Source organism: Thalassophryne amazonica, chromosome 10 (assembly GCF_902500255.1).
Source record: "Thalassophryne amazonica chromosome 10, fThaAma1.1, whole genome shotgun sequence".
In the NCBI taxonomy this organism is placed as follows: domain Eukaryota; kingdom Metazoa; phylum Chordata; class Actinopteri; order Batrachoidiformes; family Batrachoididae; genus Thalassophryne; species Thalassophryne amazonica.
In genome coordinates, this window is record NC_047112.1 from 113,260,903 (window position 1) to 113,282,114 (window position 21,212).

At 44.3% G+C, this 21,212-nt stretch overlaps 3 long non-coding RNA genes across 3 annotated transcripts in view; 1 reads left to right on the top strand and 2 right to left on the bottom strand.

Annotated features, from left to right (window-relative positions):
- LOC117519371 lies at positions 1-16,527 on the bottom strand. Its single transcript, XR_004563263.1, has 3 exons — positions 16,445-16,527; positions 13,849-13,851; positions 1-12 (listed from the first exon to the last, which is right to left on the bottom strand). It is a non-coding gene; the product is annotated as an uncharacterized LOC117519371 (long non-coding RNA).
- Positions 16,394-21,212, top strand: part of LOC117519377 — a 6,484-nt gene continuing 1,665 nt past the window's right edge. The window contains exon 1 of the long non-coding RNA XR_004563270.1: positions 16,394-16,609. This is a non-coding gene — a long non-coding RNA (uncharacterized LOC117519377). The remainder of the gene's footprint in view (positions 16,610-21,212) is intronic.
- LOC117519376 overlaps positions 16,516-21,212 on the bottom strand; it is a 16,672-nt gene continuing 11,975 nt past the window's right edge. The window contains exon 3 of the long non-coding RNA XR_004563269.1: positions 16,516-16,616. This is a non-coding gene — a long non-coding RNA (uncharacterized LOC117519376). The remainder of the gene's footprint in view (positions 16,617-21,212) is intronic.

A 21,212-nucleotide genomic window follows, 5' to 3' on the forward strand; every position in this document is an offset into this window, starting at 1 on the left:
GTTAGACTCTTTCTCTCCGATTGTTCTGTCTGAGTTATTTTCATTAGTTAGTTCATCCAAACCATCAACATGTTTATTAGACCCCATTCCTACCAGGCTGCTCAAGGAAGCCCTACCATTATTTAATGCTTCGATCTTAAATATGATCAATCTATCTTTGTTAGTTGGCTATGTACCACAGGCTTTTAAGGTGGCAGTAATTAAACCATTACTTAAAAAGCCATCACTTGACCCAGCTATCTTAGCTAATTATAGGCCAATCTCCAACCTTCCTTTTCTCTCAAAAATTCTTGAAAGGGTAGTTGTAAAACAGCTAACTGATCATCTGCAGAGGAATGGTCTATTTGAAGAGTTTCAGTCAGGTTTTAGAATTCATCATAGTACAGAAACAGCATTAGTGAAGGTTACAAATGATCTTCTTATGGCCTCGGACAGTGGACTCATCTCTGTGCTTGTTCTGTTAGACCTCAGTGCTGCTTTTGATACTGTTGACCATAAAATTTTATTACAGAGATTAGAGCATGCCATAGGTATTAAAGGCACTGCGCTGCGGTGGTTTGAATCATATTTGTCTAATAGATTACAATTTGTTCATGTAAATGGGGAATCTTCTTCACAGACTAAAGTTAATTATGGAGTTCCACAAGGTTCTGTGCTAGGACCAATTTTATTCACTTTATACATGCTTCCCTTAGGCAGTATTATTAGACGGTATTGCTTAAATTTTCATTGTTACGCAGATGATACCCAGCTTTATCTATCCATGAAGCCAGAGGACACACACCAATTAGCTAAACTGCAGGATTGTCTTACAGACATAAAGACATGGATGACCTCTAATTTCTTGCTTTTAAACTCAGATAAAACTGAAGTTATTGTACTTGGCCCCACAAATCTTAGAAACATGGTGTCTAACCAGATCCTTACTCTGGATGGCATTACCCTGACCTCTAGTAATACTGTGAGAAATCTTGGAGTCATTTTTGATCAGGATATGTCATTCAAAGCGCATATTAAACAAATATGTAGGACTGCTTTTTTGCATTTACGCAATATCTCTAAAATCAGAAAGGTCTTGTCTCAGAGTGATGCTGAAAAACTAATTCATGCATTTATTTCCTCTAGGCTGGACTATTGTAATTCATTATTATCAGGTTGTCCTAAAAGTTCCCTAAAAAGCCTTCAGTTAATTCAAAGTGCTGCAGCTAGAGTACTGACGGGGACTAGAAGGAGAGAGCATATCTCACCCATATTGGTCTCTCTTCATTGGCTTCCTGTTAATTCTAGAATAGAATTTAAAATTCTTTTTCTTACTTATAAGGTTTTGAATAATCAGGTCCCATCTTATCTTAGGGACCTCGTAGTACCATATCACCCCAATAGAGCGCTTCGCTCTCAGACTGCAGGCTTACTTGTAGTTCCTAGGGTTTGTAAGAGTAGAATGGGAGGCAGAGCCTTCAGCTTTCAGGCTCCTCTCCTGTGGAACCAGCTCCCAATTCAGATCAGGGAGACAGACACCCTCTCTACTTTTAAGATTAGGCTTAAAACTTTCCTTTTTGCTAAAGCTTATAGTTAGGGCTGGATCAGGTGACCCTGAACCATCCCTTAGTTATGCTGCTATAGACGTAGACTGCTGGGGGGTTCCCATGATGCACTGTTTCTTTCTCTTTTTGCTCTATATGCACCACTCTGCATTTAATCATTAGTGATTGATCTCTGCTCCCCTCCACAGCATGTCTTTTTCCTGGTTCTCTCCCTCAGCCCCAACCAGTCCCAGCAGAAGACTGCCCCTCCCTGAGCCTGGTTCTGCTGGAGGTTTCTTCCTGTTAAAAGGGAGTTTTTCCTTCCCACTGTAGCCAAGTGCTTGCTCACAGGGGGTCGTTTTGACCGTTGGGGTTTTACATAATTATTGTATGGCCTTGCCTTACAATATAAAGCGCCTTGGGGCAACTGTTTGTTGTGATTTGGCGCTATATAAAAAAATTGATTGATTGATTGATTGATGTTCCGCCCCTAATCCCGCCCCCTTATGACATCACAGCCAATCAGAATTGATTACGTCACTATGTCCCGCCCCTAAGCCCCACCCCTAACCCCTCCCCTAGTCCCGCCTCCAAGCCCCGCCCCTGGCTCCTCCCCTAGTCCCGCCCCTGGCTCCTCCCCTAGCCCCACCCCCAAGCTCCTCCCCTAACCCCGCCCCAAGCACCGCCTCCAAGCCCTACCTCCCCTCCCACCCGGGTCTAATATTTTAATGTCATTTTATTTCATGAATTAAAGAACGATTAAAAAATACCTAGATCTTTTTAATGTATTAAAGAATTAACTAATTCTGAAATAATTAAACATAAATCAGTGTCTATTATTTAATACCCCTTTAATATTTTTAATTCTTAAATTAAAGTGCGTCCTTTTATGGTTTTTAATGCCTCAATTAAAGAAGGAATAAAAAATACCGTATCTTATGCATAATTATGGGAGGTTTTCTTCAATTTAGTGATTAAACACGAATATTTTAATACGCCTTTAATATTTTTTAATTCTTAAATTAATGCGTCTCCTTTTCTGTTTTTTAATTCTTAAATTAAAGAAGGGTTAAAAAAAATAGCCGTCTCTCGGCTGTAAGTCTTTGCAGCAAGACGGTCAAATACCCACGCATAGAGCTCCTCACGGAAACATGACCCCACAGCTGTAATACCTGTTGCAGACGCTAACTGTGTGTGTGTGTGTGTGTGTGTGTGTGTGTGTGTGTGTGTGTGTGTGTGTGTGTGTGTGTGTGTGTGTGTGTGTGTGTGTGTGTGTGTGTGTGTGTGTGTGTGTGTGACCTGCGGAGCGGGGGTGTCAGGCCGGATGGTCTTTTATAACATAGTAGAGAAGCTTGAATCTTTGGTTGAAGCTTGAATGTTTTATTACCTCCGATTTCCTGATGACGGGGTCGTTCGCTGGGCTTGTTTGAAGACAGAAAAACAAAGCCCCTTCTCAGTTACGTGAGATCCAGTTTCTTTTAAGATATTAACCAATCGACAGCGGACACCCGCTGATCAGAGATGCTGCCCCGAGGTGATGAAGCCGGAAAAAAACGTTTCTTCTCACTCACGTCCGTGGGAAGGAGTCACCGCTCATTTCCACTACGACCGGTGAAGAGTGAAGGCGCCTGGACCCGCGATGGGTATAAAATAGAATTAATTTGCGGAAAAAAAAAATAAAATCCTGAAAAACCATGTTGTTTAATTAAGTTTTCTTGTCTTCGAGCAGAGTGCGAAAACCGCATCAGCTTTCAGGGTAAGTGATTTACGTAATATTTTTTGATAGAAATGACTGTTTTTAAATGATGCACGCCGTCTGAAACTGTGTCTTTTTTAGACAAAACCACGCAGACGCTCCAGAGTGCGTTCGGATCCGGCCTCGGTAATATATTTGAAATATTACAGAATATCTGCTTGCAAGGGTGATGCTTTTTATTGATTTATTTATGTTAATTCTAGAAATCAAGTCAGAGCCCCCTAAAGAAGTTCGAAGGCTGGAAGCCCCGACTTCACCACGCAGATGTAAGTACAGCGATCGAAATTAAATCACGGTTAAAACTCTGGAATAACCCGATTTTTTTCTGTCACAGCCCATGGAGAAGCGGGTCAGCGGCAGAGAACCGTAAAACGATCCACGGATTTACACGGTAAGGAGTTGGAGTTTATGTATTTATTTATTTTAAATATTTAATAACTAATGATTTTCTCTTTTTTTCAGCATGCGGTGGAGGGAGACCGTCTATTTTCCACCGAGACGCAAGGCTCGAAGATATTCTGAGCTGGGATTAACCTCATCACGCAACTTTCTTGAAAATGTGTATTCTGTTTTTTTTTTTTTTTTTTTTTTCTTATTCCGATGGAACGGGAGAATTCATTTTGAAGAGGTATATTAATTGATTTTCTTGAGGTAGATTCATCCTGGTACGGGTTTTAAAAGATGGAAGGAGAGAATTCAGGTCGGGAAAATAACTTCGGACGTGTATTGGATTTAAACGCTTCAATAATCGACTCAGCAGGGAGCGCTCCTGGAGCAGATGGTCCATTACCCGAGGCGTTAAATTCACCGCCTCGAAATAACATCGAGTCCGGAGAGAGACTTTTAAGCCGTGTTCATTTAACACCGTTTAAATGATGCTCTTAACAATTTGGCGGCTGAACGAGAATCGGAAGAAATTAACCCCTACATCATTTCTGCGATTAACGCTATAAATTCGACGGTCCAGTCTGATACTGAAGAGCCCCCTGACCCCCCGCACACCTCACCTCCAGACGAGTCCGGTCCCGCAGCGTTGAACCAGGTACGTCTGACTCCGTTAAATAACGCCGTAAACCTCCTCACATGTGAAGTTAATCCTCACATCCAATCCGCGGTGGATGAATTAAATCAAACGCCTAACGACACGTGCGTTTTTTCACCTTTAAGAAGTCCCTCCCCGCGCAATGCGCACGGAGAAGAGATTTTAAACAGAGCTCGTTTAACCCCGATAAACGCGGCGATCTCTGTTTTGATGGAAGGCGGGGATGATGCACGACCGGGACCCAGCCGACACTCTCCCATGACGGGCGGTGGGGCTGCTAACGTCATCAGGAGACCTGCTTTTAACAATATCGAAATCAGGCTGCCTCTAAATTTCCAGCGCGTCGACGAAATTCCTGACTACGTGGAATTTTACCGTAACGTCGTAGGGACTCTTCAGAACTCGGTCGAAAAGGCTTTAACACACGCCAGGGCCGGGGACTTTATCCAAATGGAGATTCGTGGGGACTCAGTCTACAACGAGGCCGCTTTGATCAGCTCATATAACGACGCGGGCGATGTGACGGGCTTCGAGAATCTGCTAGAACGATTGATACAATCGAATTCCAACGTTTTATCTGACGAGTCTCTGGAATTAGTGGTCCAAGTCATCCGCAACCAGAACGGCGCGGGGAAGCGCAGAATAGATGACCTCCTCCATCACGAGGTTCTGAGGAAAAAATCCAAATGCCTTAATATCGTGTATAATCCTGACAACAGTTTATGTTTCGCGATAAACCTCGTTCAGTTATTGAATCCTCATCTGACTACGCACGAGGCGGAGCAGCGCGGACTGGCGTTACAAATTAGTGTCGGATTAACGGCTGCTACGCCGGTATCTTTAGAGCAGGTGGGAAAATTTGAAAACGTTCTGGGTTGTAAAATTGTGGTGTTTTTCAGAGCTGAAGGGGAGAGAAAGCTGACAAAATTCCAGACAGGAATACCGGCGCTGCAGAAAACTCTTTTCGTTTTTCTGTTTAATAATCATTTTTACGGAATCACCGATTTAAAGAGATTTTTGGGAGTGAAATATGTATGTGAGTTTTGCTTTGAGGGGTACAATAACCCCGCCTCCCATAATTGTCCGTCATATTGTAAAATTTGTGAATCCACGCAGTGTTATGAGAAAAATAACCCTGTATTCTGCAGCGAATGTAACAAGAAGTGTCGCTCTCCCACCTGTTACAGCCTGCATAAACAGCCGAAGTATCGTCCTTCCGCCGGTAAGTTCGTTAATGTGTGTGATAACAGAAAAAAATGCTCTCGATGTAAACGCGAGTATTACATAGCGTTTACTAAAAACAGCGCTCCGCACGTGTGTAATCAAAAGAGGTGTCATATATGCGGCGAGGCTCTCCAGGAGCCGGGCGAGGGTCATCTCTGCTATATGACGCCGCTCAAAGCTGAAGAGACGCATTCAGAGAAATATGTTTTTTATGACTTTGAAACGTATGTCGATAATAACGGGGAACACGTACCGTTTTACGTCAGCGCTGTAACAAAGACGGGTGATTTTTGGAGCGCATGGGGGGCAGACTGCGTAGCCCGCTTCTTTAAACATTTTAGAACGAGAAAATTCAAATACGAGGTCTGTCCATAAAGTATAGGTCCTTTTTATTTTTTTCAAAAACTATATGGATTTCATTCATATGTTTTTACATCAGACATGCTTGAACCCTCGTGCGCATGCGTGAGTTTTTCCACGCCTGTCGGTGACGTCATTCGCCTGTGAGCACTCCTTGTGGGAGGAGTCGTCCAGCCCCTCATCGGAATTCCTTTGTCTGAGAAGTTGCTGAGAGACTGGCGCTTTGTTTGATCAAAATTTTTTCTAAACCTGTGAGACACATCAAAGTGGACATGGTTCGAAAAATTAAGCTGGTTTTCAGTGAAAATTTTAACAGCTGATGAGAGATTTTGAGGTGATACTGTCGCTTTAAGGACTTCCCACGGTGCGAGACGTCGCGCAGCGCTCTCAGGCGCCCTCGTCAGTCTGTTTCAAGCTGAAAACCTCCACATTTCAGGCTCTATTGATCCAGGACGTCGTGAGAGAACAGAGACGTTTCAGAAGAAGTCGGTTTCAGCATTTTATCCAGATATTCCACTGTTAAAGGAGATTTTTTTAATGAAAGACGTGCAGGCGGATTGCAGCGTCGGCTCGCAGCCGCCGCAACGCTCCATCACAGGAAAAACACCTCTGTTGGAAGCCTTAAGGACAAGTTGGAACATGTCCAGCTGATAAATAATTTCTCATATACTCACTCCACTGAAAGCCATCAAAAGCCACCTGGATTTTAACAAATGGTTATCAACACGGAGGTGTTTTTCCTGTGCCGCCGCGCCACGTCGGCTGCGTCCCGACGCGCAGGGCGTCACCCTCAGCGTAATTTGGGAACATCAGTGGCTTGAAATGAGGCTGAGGGATGAGAGCGTTGTTTCCTTGCCCGCAGGGGGTTACCGTCGCCCCTCGAACCTCGCGACACTTTATACGGTGGTCGGACTTGCGCGTCCCGTCTGAGGTACACGGCTAAGCAAGATGAGAGGGTCTATTACGTCGACGTGACCTCGCTGTATCCTTACGTTAACGTAAATTTCACATATCCCACGGGGCATCCGGAAATTATTGAGAGAAATTTCCGAGACCCCAGGACTTATTTCGGGCTCATCAAAGCCGTCGTGTATCCGCCCCGGGGGCTAAAATTCCCCGTCCTCCCACACAGAACTCCTCACGGTAAACTGGTGTTTACTCTGTGTCGCACCTGCGCTGATGAAAATAATCAAGCTGCAGTGTGCACACACAGTCAGCAGCAGAGAGCTCTGTCTGGGACGTGGACGACCCCGGAATTCCACAAAGCTCTGGATACAGGCTATGTTGTAGCTAAGATTTTTGAAGTCTGGCATTTTGAGGAAAAAAGTGATAAAATCTTTGAGGGGTACATAAACACCTTCTTAAAACACAAGCAGAAAGCCTCTGGTTTCCCTCCCGAATTTGATAAAGACCCCGAGAGCAGAGAAAAATATATCACGGACTACTGGCTGAATCAGAAGATTCGTTTAGACCCAGAAAAAATCAGTCACAATCCGGCAAAACGACAGATGGCTAAGATCTGCCTCAACTCCTTCTGGGTCAAATTTGCCCAGAGGGCAAATCTGACGCAGACCGCGTTCGTTAAAAACGCTGACGATCTGTTCAGGTATCTGTTTTCTGAAGAGTATGAGGTCACATATCTAACATTCCTCAGCAGTCAGGCGGCTATGGTTCAATGGAGGTACGGTCCGCGGTACATCAGCCAACCGGGTAAAGCCGTCAATATTTTCATCGCAGCGTTTACAACGGCGTACGCGCGTTTGACCTTGTACGGTTTTATGGAGGCTGTGGCAAATCCTGACAGGATTCTGTATTATGATACCGATAGCCTGATTTACGTTTGTAGGCGGGGTGAAACCCCGCTGCCTACCGGTAATTATCTGGGGCAGCTCACCGACGAGTTGAACGGTGACGTCATCACAGAGTTTGCAGCAGCGGGGCCTAAAAGTTACGCATATAAAACTGTACGAGGTAAAACGGTCATGCGTGTGAAGGGGATCACTCAAACCCACGAGAGCTGTCAGAAAATAAACTTTGACAGCGTCAAAGATCTGGTCAAGGGTTATATAAAACACCCCGCCCTCGCTGCATCTATCAAAACACCGCAGCAGGGAATTAAACGTCATAAAAGCAGTTTCAGCTTGACAAACGTGTCATTTCAAAAATCCTTCAGGGTGGTGTATGACAAGCGGTGTCTTTTAAAGGACGGGGAAACCGAACCGTTCGGATTTTGAAATATGTCTCACTCTGGAAATATGGTGGAGATTGACCCCAGACTTCAGCCCCCATTCTCCTGTCTTATCGTTGGACCGAGTGGTTCGGAAAGACTGTGTTTGTGAAAACATTGCTGGAAAATTGTAGCCACGCTATGAGATATGTGCCTGACAACATTGTATGGCTGTATACGTCTGAACAACCTCTGTATTCTGAACTGAAGAATAAAAATATTAAATTTGTAAGAGGACTCCCTGACTCATTTCTGGACGACAGCCTTTTCCCTGAAGGTCAGAGCCATCTGGTTATTTTGGACGATCTCATCTTTCAAGCAGCGGATCATCCTGAAGTTGTAAGAATTTTCACCCAGTACAGACATCACCGGAATATGAGCGTCATCATGATCACACAGAACGTGTTTCATAAAGGGAAATACAGTCGAACCATCAGTTTGAATTGTAATTATATGGTGCTGTTTAAAAACCCCAGAGACAAGTTACAGATGAACATTTTGGCTCAGCAAATGTTTCCCGGCAGAAAACAATTTTTTTTGGAGGCTCTTGATGATGCTACGAGCGTACCTTACGGGTATTTATTACTGGATTGCACGAAGGAGTGTCCAGATCAGTTCAGACTGAGATCGGGATTACTCCCGCACGAGTGGCCCACAGTTTATTTACAGAAAGATAAACGGACATGAGCTCTCTTTTAAAAAGGAACGCCCCCGCTCTTAAAGCGCTAATCAGAGCCAGGGCGAGGGAGCGTCACCACAGCCTGAAGACCTGCAGGCCGGAGCTTCTGAAAACTTTATCCGAGATCGCTTTGAATATATTAAAGGGGAATATCGCCTTGAGCGACTCTCAATTCCGTGCCTTGAAAAAACGAAAAAGTTTTACATCTTCTGGCCGATAGAAAAACCAGTTACAAAAGGAAGCGGGGAGCGTTGATTCAGACGGGCGGCTTTCTCCTGCCTCTGCTCGCCGCGGCCCTGCCCGTTATAACGAGTCTAATAGTACCCAGAGGATAATGGCGTTCAAAGCGGCGCAAAAGATGTTTTTACTGACTCCTCAACAGATGCTTCAACTCGGAGATTCCGTTCCGCCGAGCGGAAATAACATCAGACAAACGGCGGAAAATGATTTAGACTCGCGAATGCGGGGCGTGCTGGAAGAACGTACTCACTCCCCTTATGAAAAAATTAAAAAGTATGAGGCTCTGCTGCAGCTCTATTTAATCCTGATCAAACAGGGGGAACTCGAATCACGCGTTTCACCCCCGCAAGAGACTCGCGTCGCTAAGCAACCCGAGGAGGAGGGGGTGGAGGAGGAGGAGGAGGAGCTGGATGAGACTGTCACAGAGGTCCTGAAGAATATCCCCTCCAGAGAGCGTAGAAACGCTGAATATATTATGAGGAAATTGTCGATGGGTGATACGCGCTGGAGTCCGTCGGGGGAATTTATTTACAAGGGGAAAGTCGTGAGGGGGTCTCACGCCATAGATCTTATGAAACATCTCGGATCCCCGTTCAAGAAATCGAGCCCCCCTACAGGCTGGTTGAAGTTCCTCAATATTTTACAGGAGCGGAACATTCCGGTGGCGTGCGTATCAAACCTGCAAGCCCGCGAGCAGTTTCAGAAGCTTAAAAAAGGACGGAGCAGCTCGCCGGATGAAACCCTTCTTTTAACCGATTCGCCGGCCAGGAAGAAACTTAAGAAAAAAAAAGACTTCCAACGCTGGGAAGGTTTCTCACCATAAAAGGAGGGTATCGAATTAAAAACTGACTGGATATTATGATCAAGATTCTTTAAAATACATCGCAGTCAGACACGTTTTTGTATATTGTTACTAATAAAACACCGACTGAAACTCATCTCCGGCCTTCATCACTTTTATTCGGCATATGGTTTAAAAAACAACTTTCAACACTTCTCTGCTTAATAACAACGATGCAAAAAATGAAAAACATTAAAGGTATGATCGGGGGTGCATTTTCTACACATCCGGAACATTTTTCACAAAAAAATATAAAAAAATCAGAGGTCAACGCTTCTTTCTACGCTTAATAACGGGGGTTTAAATTATGCAAACGCGATAAAACTTTAAAGGTATGATCGGGAGACCGCTCTCACACATCCATCCCGTTTTCAGGCGAAAAAAAACACAAAAAAAATCAAAGGTCAAAGGTCGATGCATCTTTCTACGCTTAATAACGGGGGTTTAAATTATGCAAACGCGATAAAACTTTAAAGGTATGATCGGGAGACCGCTCTCATACATCCATCCCGTTTTCAGGTGAAAAAAACACATAAAAAAAATCAAAGGTCAAAGGTCAACGCTTCTTTCTACGCTTAATAACGGGGGTTTAAATTATGCAAACGCGATAAAACTTTAAAGGTATGATCGGGAGACCGCTCTCACACATCCACCCCGTTTTCAGGCGAAAAAAAACACATAAAAAACATCAAAGGTCAATGCTTCTTTCTATTCTTAATAACGGGGGTTTAAATTATGCAAACGCGATAAAACTTTAAAGGTATGATCGGGAGACCGCTCTCACACATCCATCCCGTTTTCAGGCGAAAAAAACACATAAAAAATCAAAGGTCAAAGGTCAACGCATCTTTCTATGCTTAATAACGGGGGTTTAAATTATGCAAACGCGATAAAACTTTAAAGGTATGATCGGGAGACCGCTCTCACACATCCATCCCGTTTTCAGGCGAAAAAAAACACATAAAAAAAAATCAAAGGTCAAAGGTTGACGCATCTTTCTACGCTTAATAACGGGGGTTTAAATTATGCAAACGTGATAAAACTTTAAAGGTATGATCGGGAGAACGCTCTCACACATCCATCCCGTTTTCAGGCGAAAAAAAATACATTAAAAAAAATCAGAGGTCAAAGGTCAACGCTTCATTCTACGCTTAATAACGGGGGTTTAAATTATGCAAACGCGATAAAACTTTAAAGGTATGATCGGGAGACCGCTCTCACACATCCACCCCGTTTTCAGGCGAAAAAAAACACATAAAAAAAAATCAAAGGTCAAAGGTCGACGCATCTTTCTACGCTTAATAACGGGGGTTTAAATTATGCAAACGCAATAAAACTTTAAAGGTATGATCGGGAGACCGCTCTCACACATCCATCCCGTTTTCAGGCGAAAAAAAACACATAAAAAACATCAAAGGTCAAAGGTCAGCGCTTCTTTCTACGCTTAATAACGGGGGTTTAAATTATGCAAACGAGATAAAACTTTAAAGGTATGATCGGGAGACTGCTCTCACATATCCACCCCGTTTTCAGGCGAAAAAAAAACATAAAAAAAATCAAAGGTCAAAGGTCAACGCATCTTTCTACGCTTAATAACGGGGGTTTAAAGTGTGCAAACGCGATAAAACTTTAAAGGTATGATCGGGAGAGCGTTCTAAGACGGGGGTTACATTTTCACACGGACAAACATAAAAAAAATAGGAACGCCGGTTAACACAAGCCGTGACAATATTTAAACTCATGCAAAGGCCCTGCTAGCTGGTTACAGGAGGTATTGCAGCTTTTCTTAAGGCAATAACGATATCTTTTCACAAAATCAGAAACCAAATCATCGTTCGCGATAGTATTTTCGGTGTATAAAGACACCACGTCCTGGTACGACTTCCCAGTGGCTCTGTTATACAGATAATACACGCAGTGTTGTCCACATACGTCCGATAACTCGTGCTGAAGCTGTTTGTTGTGATACAGAATGTTTTTAACATCTGGGAGATTCTCCAGATATCGCAGGATGCTTTTAGGGTAGTATTCAAAGTCCGGGCTGAGGCCGAACGAGTCAAAAAAATGTGGCTCGACCATTTTTTTCAACGGTGAGCGCTAACCAGTGTTCCCCCGGTAAATGTCTAGGGTGGGTGTTTACAATGAAATATATGGGAGGGCCCGGCTTGATCCGGAATAACTCGTCAGACGCAAAAACACCGGCAAACAGGTCTCCTATTAAGCCCCTCATAACAGCGTCCAATTCCAGGGTGTTCATCAGTAAGAATCCACAAGGACCTGTCGCTTGGAATTAATCTCCAGGAGAGAATCGTAACACGCGTACACTATCAGCGTGGTGGTATGCGGAGTCGCGACTTTGAATCTCATCTCAAGTTGCAGGGTCCCTGTGGAGACGGGGCTCAGAGCGCCGCTGTCCTCCTCCGGGTTTAAATTGAAGACGTACAGCGCATAGCCGAGCGCAAAATCCTCCCGGTCTATACAGAGAGGCAGGTCCTTGATGTGTCGCCCGGTCGCGGTGTAGAGATTGTAAAACTCCCTGACAGAGAGTCCGTTGTTAAATTCAGGCTGGAAAGCTTTAGCCGGCAGCTGTCTCCCGTTTTGACTGAGTGCGAGGTACTCCAGGTCATAGTGTGCAAATTCAAACGGGGACAGATCTCTTCTCCCGCTGAATGCGTTGTGATTCACCATACCCAGAACCACATATTTGGGCATGGTTCCTAAAAACAGGTTAGGTTCTCCTGGTTGCATATCCTGGAATGGCTGGGGATCACGTAAGTCTTAACGTTGATTCGTGATAACGGGTACACGGCGTTCCCTTTCATGAGAGCTGCGGAGTGACCCAATCTCACTGCAGGGGATACGGTGACTTTCTTAACGAATAGGGACGCGCCCAGAATTTTCAGCTTGAAAGTTGAGGCTACCAGCCCCATCAGGCAGAAAGCATCGCTGGCCCGAATTAATTTAACTCTTAGATCAATGTTATTCAGAAGAAGCCTCTCGCAGAAAAATATGTCCGCATGCAGCGGACCCTGAACTTGAAATTCACGCGATTCGGCGCTAAAGCGCGCTCTGCTCACGAGGCCTTTATTCGGGCCTGCGTCATCCACAGCGGTCGAATTGTGCTGACCCGGGGTGTCCTTGTAAAACAGGGGTGGGCAATTAATTTTTACAAGGGGCCACATAGGGAACCTGAATTATGTCCGAGGGCCACGCCATCGATAACTCGGCTGTCTCCCATTACAAATTTTACAAAAAATTACCTATTTAATAGCTTTTATAGGTAATTTTTATTATTGTAATAATATGTAAATATTTAAATATACCTAAATAAACCTCTCTAATGATTTGCAACACACAAGCTTGACATTTTTAATATATGTAATAATAATCACAGACCTCATGAGGGCCAGACAGAGACATGCAAAGGGCCGCATGTGGCTCCCGGGCCGCAGTTTGCCCAGGTCTGTTGTAAAACAAACCGCCCGTGAACTGCGATTTCAATGAAGCGGGCGAAAAGTTCAGCAGCGTCTCAATCATCGCCCTGTACGGGTGCGTCGCGCTGGACTGGGAAATCAGCCGGTCACCCAGAGTCACGTCGACTTGAGAGAAAATCGTATTGAGAGGATAATTTATTACGCCCACGCGGGTGTCATTAGCCAGGTCAGTCCCGTCGGCGTTTGTAATTTTCAATCGCAGATAAAGCAGCGTATTATTGAGGTCTAAATACCTCTCACCGTCTCTGGGGATAAAAAACTTGATAGGGCCCATGTTCATGTTTCAGATCCCGATCCATTTCTCATATGTCGGTTGAAGATAGATGTTCTCATATTTATACGGCCATCAGCTGGTCCGCGGGAACCCAGGAGTTAAATTTCTCGGGCCAATTTTTCCATCTGACAAATACAAATTTCTTCCCCTTGGTAAAACGTTCACGAATAATTTCTTGAACCTGATACGGTCTGTCTTTTGCTATTTTAACCTTCTGCAATTCTGGTTCATAGAATGAACCTTCAATGATCTCGCCGTCATAATCTTTCAATTTATAAACGGGCGGCGCACGTTGTATACATTCTGACACCGTGAACATTTCATCCGTAAAACTTTGTTCATATTTTTTTATCAAAAACTCCCCTGAGCTTGGAGACCCTGACTATATCTCCGACCTTATATTTAAACTTCGCAGGCCTCCTGCGTAGGGTGGATGCCCCATACAAATTTTGAAACACTTGATCCACCTTTCGAGCATTAACCTCATTCGGTCTCATCTTAATGCTTTTATGATAACTCTCGTTATAAGCCGTGAGTAAAGACGGTAGGACGTCGATGTATCTTCGCGTGTTTTTAGCAGTAAAATATCTCCACATTCTCGTCTTTAGCGTGCGATTAAACCTCTCGACAACCGAGGCTTTCAGATCACTGGCCGTGGCAAAATGTAGAATCCGGTGTTTTTTCATTAAATCCTTGAACGGTTTGTTAAAAAACTCTTTCCCGGCATCAGTCTGCAGCTTCAGAGGCACCCCGCTCTGCTTTAAGAGTGAGGCAAAGGCCTGTGAGACTTCGCGCCCTTGCTTTGACTTCAGGGCTCTGGCATACGCTTTTTTTGAGAAGATATCGATAACGGTCAGCAGGTACTTGTACCCGTCGTTAAAATCTGATAACCCCTGCATGTCGCATAAATCCGCCTGAAATTGGTTAAGCGGGTTTGTGACAAATACTCTATTTCCCGTAACTGAGAAGGGGCTTTGTTTTTCCGTCTTCAAACAAGCCCAGCGAACGACCCCGTCATCAGGAAATCGGAGGTAATAAAACATTCAAGCTTCAACCAAAGATTCAAGCTTCTCTACTATGTTATAAAAGACCATCCGGCCTGACACCCCCGCTCCGCAGGTCACACACACACACACACAACACACACACACACACACGCCTCCGAAACACACACACACACACACACACACAGTTAGCGTCTGCAACAGGTATTACAGCTGTGGGGTCATGTTTCCATGAGGAGCTCTATGCGTGGGTATTTGACCGTCTTGCTGCAAAGACTTACAGCCGAGAGACGGCTATTTTTTAACCCTTCTTTAATTTACGAATTAAAAAACAGAAAAGGAGACGCATTAATTTAAGAATTAAAAATATTAAAGGCGTATTAAAATATTCGTATTTAATCACTAAATTGAAGAAAACCTCCCATAATTATGCATAAGATACGGTATTTTTTATTCCTTCTTTAATTGAGGCATTAAAAACCATAAAAGGACGCGCTTTAATTTAAGAATTAAAAATATTAAAGGGGTATTAAATAATAGACACTGATTTATGTTTAATTATTTCAGAATTAGTTAATTCTTTAATACATTAAAAAGATCTAGGTATTTTTTAATCGTTCTTTAATTCATGAAATAAAATGACATTAAAATATTAGACCCGGGTGGGAGGGGAGGTAGGGCTTGGAGGCGGTGCTTGGGGCGGGGTTAGGGGAGGAGCTTGGGGGTGGGGCTAGGGGAGGAGCTTGGGGTGGGGCTAGGGGAGGAGCCAGGGGTGGGACTAGGGGAGGAGCCGGGGGTGGGACTAGGGGAGGAGCCAGGGGCGGGGCTTGGAGGCGGGACTAGGGGCGGGGCTTAGGGGCGGGACATAGTGACGTAATCGATTCTGATTGGTTGTGATGTCATAAGGGGGGCGGGATTAGGGGCGGGGCTTAGTGACGTAGTCGATTCTGATTGGCTGACAGGGTCATTAATCACTTTTTGACATAAGGTGGGTCAGCTTTCTCTCTCAGGTCATCTGCTACAAGTTCATGGTCATTGTGAGTCTAATATCATCATCATCATCAATTTTATTTATATAGCGCCAAATCACAACAAACAGTTGCCCCAAGGCGCTTTATATTGTAAGGCAAGGCCATACAATAATTATGTAAAAACCCCAACGGTCAAAACGACCCCCTGTGAGCAAGCACTTGGCTACAGTGGGAAGGAAAAACTCCCTTTTAACAGGAAGAAACCTCCAGCAGAACCAGGCTCAGGGAGGGGCAGTCTTCTGCTGGGACTGGTTGGGGCTGAGGGAGAGAACCAAGAAAAAGACATGCTGTGGAGGGGAGCAGAGATCAATCACTAATGATTAAATGCAGAGTGGTGCATACAGAGCAAAAAGAGAAAGAAACAGTGCATCATGGGAACCCCCCAGCAGTCTACATCTATAGCAGCATAACTAAGGGATAATATCTATACAGTCTGCATTGTTTTAAACTACACTCTGTTTTAATCTTTTCTCTTTTGAGTCTTAAGCAAAGTCACATTAAACTCCAATAATGCAGAGCAGCAAGGACACCAGGAGTAAAACACCAACCAGTGAGCTGATTATGACACATATTTCTAACATGCAGAGGTCAATCAGCAAATGCTGGCTGAGGTGGGATCCCGGCCGGGTCGGGAAGGCCGGGGTGACCCCACAGGGGGCTGCCGCGGGCGGTCTCGGCCGCTCGCCTCCTCCCGCACCCCCCCCGGCCGCGCCGTCGGGGAGGTGGAGCATGAGCGCGTGCGATAGGACCTGAAAGATGGTGAACTATACCTGGGCAGGGCGAAGCCAGAGGAAACTCTGGTGGAGGCCCGCAGCGGTCCTGACATGCAAATTGGTCGTCCGACCTGGGTATAGGGGCGAAAGACTAATCGAACCATCTAGTAGCTGTTTCCCTCCGAAGTTTCCCTCAGGATAGTAGGCGCTCAGATGCTCGCAGTTTTATCTGGTAAAGCAAATGACTAGAGGCCTTGGGGCCGAAACGATCTCAACCTATTCTCAAACTTTAAATGGGTAAGATGCAAAGATATCATAATCTAATTTTACAACAATAAACAACAACAAAGAAACACATCACTGTGGAGTCCAACCAGCATTCTACCAAAACCGAACGTGAACATACGGACGGTCCCGTTAGTCCACGCTGTAGTTTACGATGTGCTGGAGCGTTTGAAGAAACTTACTTTCAGCTCTTGAAGCATCCGTACATTCCATCCATGGTGTGATGGTGTCTTTCTCTCTGCCTGAAGACTAAAGTGTGCTTTTCCCCTCGTCTGTCCAAAAGAGGAACACCAAACCATCAAATTCAGCACCTCGTGGTTTTGTTCCACATCACATGAACATGACTGATTTCTGTCTTTTAGCAACAGAGAAGATGCCAAAAACACTTTCTCTCTTCCAAGTCAAACCATCTTCTGATGTTCTGTCCCTTTTCAGCTGTGCTAAATTCTTCACACAAAGCTCCTACGAGTGTAAAGCGCAGGAGCAGGACAACATGTACCGGTCTTAACTGATCTGGCATTCACGTAACAGACCCAACGCAGGATCCGAACAGGATACGATGATCAGCCAAGAAGAAGGAGAGAATGACAGAAATCCCCTTTTCTTTGTTGTCTCCAAAAGTAGCAAAGATGTGATTGTCAGTTCAAAACCAACTGAGGAGCTGCTACACGGTTCACTCACCTCCCCATGTTCACCAGGAGGGAGGGAAGGAGAAAAAGAGGAAGGACTGAGGGAGGAGGCAGAGTGAGCAAGGACTGTCCCCTATGACCTCATCCTCCACCCTATTCTCTCTCTTATCACAAAAGAATTGGCTGTGTGCGAACACAATTCTTCTCTAAACTAATCGCTGCCGCACGCTGTGCAGTGTTGACCTTCTGGTGAGATGAGCTGATGTCACCCTGTGAGATGGAGAAACTGGAAAAGCTTCATTCAGAAGCTGAAGTGACACTCCTGACCTGTGGAGAGTCACCTCTGGAGTGCACACTGTCTATGTGCACCTCTGGAGTGCACCCTGCCTGTGCGCCTCTGGAGTGCACCCTGCCTGTGCAAGCCACTCAACTGGCAAAACGGACCCACTGAGTAGAATGGAAACAATCAAGCGTGCACCCAGAAGCCCTGATGAGCCGGTGGAGTTCTGCGTACAATCAGACAGTGTTCTCACCTAATAAATGTGATTTCTGCTTCTGAACATCACTGCAGAGTTTCTTCAAATCGGGTTTGTATTTTAAATGTGTAATTTTTATTCAGCATTCATTTATCCACTGATTTTATTGAATTTTGACTATTTCTTATGTCTGTTACGATGCTTTAAACTGTTTTCAATGTTGTCTCATAAATGTGGAATAATTGACGCGGGCAGGTGTTGCTTGTGACACATCATGTGCACTTTGGACGTGCGCACACAGCGTGCACAGCTCAGAACCTCACCAGTAATGAAAATGGACCAAGAGATCAGGTGGTTCTGCAGTGTGTTTGATTTTCAGACATGTCGCACCACACTCGGGCTAAAATCCGCTCTCTGTCTCACATGACCTGGTGCGCTCACCCTCTGTCAACAGAACACAGCACCTGTTATCGCCTTCGTGAAGATACTCCGTGTGGTTGGCTGCATGCAAAGGTGCTACAGTTATATCACAGTGTCACTCTGTCTGAAAACATCTGATTTTTTCAAGTCAGAAGACGCCGCCGCCCGGTGGCGGTTGGGGGGACAAAGAGATTAACATACACAGATATTAAAGCTACCGGGAGCCACTGTGGGGGCTTGACAGAGCCACTGTGGCTCTGGAGCCGTGGCTTGCTGACTACTGTCCGAGATGGAAAAGTGCTTTAAAATGAGGAACCTGCTGTGAACATCCGGCTCTCCGTGTGGACACCACAGGCTCTGATTGGTGCTGTCCACATGGAGAGACGGTGCCACTCTGAGGCTTGGAGGCAGCCGGGAGTGTGCAGCCCCACTCCGCCGGTCTTCCACACACATCCAGGTCCCAACACCTGTTATTTTTCATGTGGAGTAAGCAGGAGCTTCGATGGCCTCAGATGAAGCCCTACAGGAAGAAGAAGAAGTTGCAGTTCCTTGACTGGCAGCTTTAGGCTCGATCCAAAACAGAGCACATTCCAAAAGGAGTCTGTGTTAAAATGTCCAACTTTACAGAAGAAATAAAAATGTTTACAACGCGGTACAGTAACATTTTTGGTCTATATACATAGTTTCCTCGTCCATGACAACTGTATGGGGGGGGGGTTTGTACTTTTTAGTTTAAGACTCTTTAAAGGACATGTCTCACGTTTTTAACATCCCTGTTAGTAAGACAACATAAAAGTACTCATGATTGTAAATGTCATTGCACACATGGTAATAATTAATGACGTCTGATGTATTTTATTCCTCTCACTTTAAGCGTTAGCGGGTGCATTTCCGGAAACATTTCACTCTGCAATTCTCTGCATTTTTAAGTGTGACAATTATTATCAAAACAGAAACATCCCAGTGACTGACAGACAGAAGGAAACAAACCTGCTCTGTCCAAAAACGAAGCTTCTGGGCTCCTGTTCAAAAGTGATGGCTCAGATTTACAGGAGATTTACTCAGATTTAGAGGAGACGACACACTTCACCCTGAAACTCTTAACTTTTTCAGAGTGTCCGATTTTGGAGCCTAAAGTGTGGTGACGCGCTGTTTGTGTAGATGCTAGTTTACTAAAGCTGTGGACATGGACGGGGGACATCTGACTTTGCTTTTAACAGACTGCCTGGACACAGAGATGGATTTGTTACACTGGAAAAAGTCAGAATACATTATATCCAGGAGTTAATGGACATTTTATTTTATTTTATTTTACGTGCCACAATAGAGAGAGGCAGAGCTGCAGCCGGCCATCTCGCACACATGCTTCTTTGATCGCATGGCGTTTACATTTGGAAATTAATCCATAACACGACAGTGAGTCTGGCATGTTCAGGATTTTACCCCTTTTGTATTTTGTGGCTAGATTTTTTTTTCTTTCAGAGAGTGAATTTGGAGCTGAATGTGTGTATGTGAGCTGCAAAGCTCACTCTGTGTGTGTGTGTGTGTGTGTGTGTGTGTGTGTGTGTGTGTGTGTGTGTGTGTGTGTGTGTGTGTGTGTGTGTGTGTGTGTGTGTGTGTGTGTGTGTGTGTGTGCGCGGGCAGTGTAGTGGATGAGATGATCATTTTCCCCGGCAGCAGATGTATTTTTTTAGATTTTATTGAGAACAGCACTCATAATTAATGGTGCACAAAACTGATCCTGCAGGAGAGATGGTTACTGACAGGCTGCAATTATGACTTATGGCTGTGCAGCTGCACATCAACCTTCTTGGAGCTGCAGCTTTTAACATGACTACATCAAAATTAACAGTTATCACTTAAAAACAAGTCATCATAACACAACATCACACTTTTGTCAACTTTAGAATTAATCTGTAGCTGCTAGCAGCTACATTCCATTGAAGAGCACGCTGGGACGCTTCTCGTAGCGACGTCACTTGTCAGAAACACTTGAGTACTCACAAGTACTTTGTTTTCGGACATCTCCGTAGCTGTTTGTTGTGAATGCCGTACACTTTGAATCCGGTCATGGAAGTCCACAAAGTAATCCAGGTGGATCATTGGATGGTCACTAACAGCCTAAATCTAAATTGTTATGATTTTGGTGTGACATGTCTTTTAAGCCATAAAGTTGGAACCTTCAAAGCAGCAGAAATGTTTCTGTACCTAATCCAGATTTGAGCCTCGAGACAATACTGTCTCGGAAATCTATAGACAATTTCTTTGACTTAATGCCTGGCTTGTGCTCTGACATGCACTGTCAGCTGTGGGACCTTATATGTAGACGTGTGTGTCTTTCCAAATCATGTCCAATCAACTGAATTTACCCCAGGTGGACTCCAATTAAGATGTAGAAACATCTCAAGAATGATCAGTGGAAAAAGGATGCACATGGGCTCAAATTTGAGCTTCATGGCAAAGCCTGTGAATATTATTATGTTCATGTGATTTCTTAGTTTGTTTCTTTGTTTTGTTTTTAATTTTTAATAAATTTACAAAAATTTAAAAAAATCACATTGTCATTATGTGGTATTGTGTGTAGAATTTTGAGGAAAAAAATTTATTTCATCCATTTTGGAATAAGGCCATAAAAAATGTGAAAAAGTGAGGCACTGTGAATACTTTCCAGATACACTGTAACTGATTGTATACATCTTGGTTCTAGGACTTATTTCCTTGTAAACTGTATATATTTCCAGGTTGCATTGGTTTTTTCCATGGAGAAAAAAAAACTGTTGTAATGGGGATAATCTCGGCTATGTATCTCACAGGAGTACACCCGATTTCAATGAATATTTACTAAGTTACTCATCAAATACAGTGGTGTTGAAAAAGACTAATACCAAAACTCTACATAACCACCTATGGACCTATCACCCTGCCAAATCCACTGAACGTTGCAGGATAACAACTGCAAGTCAATCCGGGCAACTGGCTCTTAATGAAGCTTTC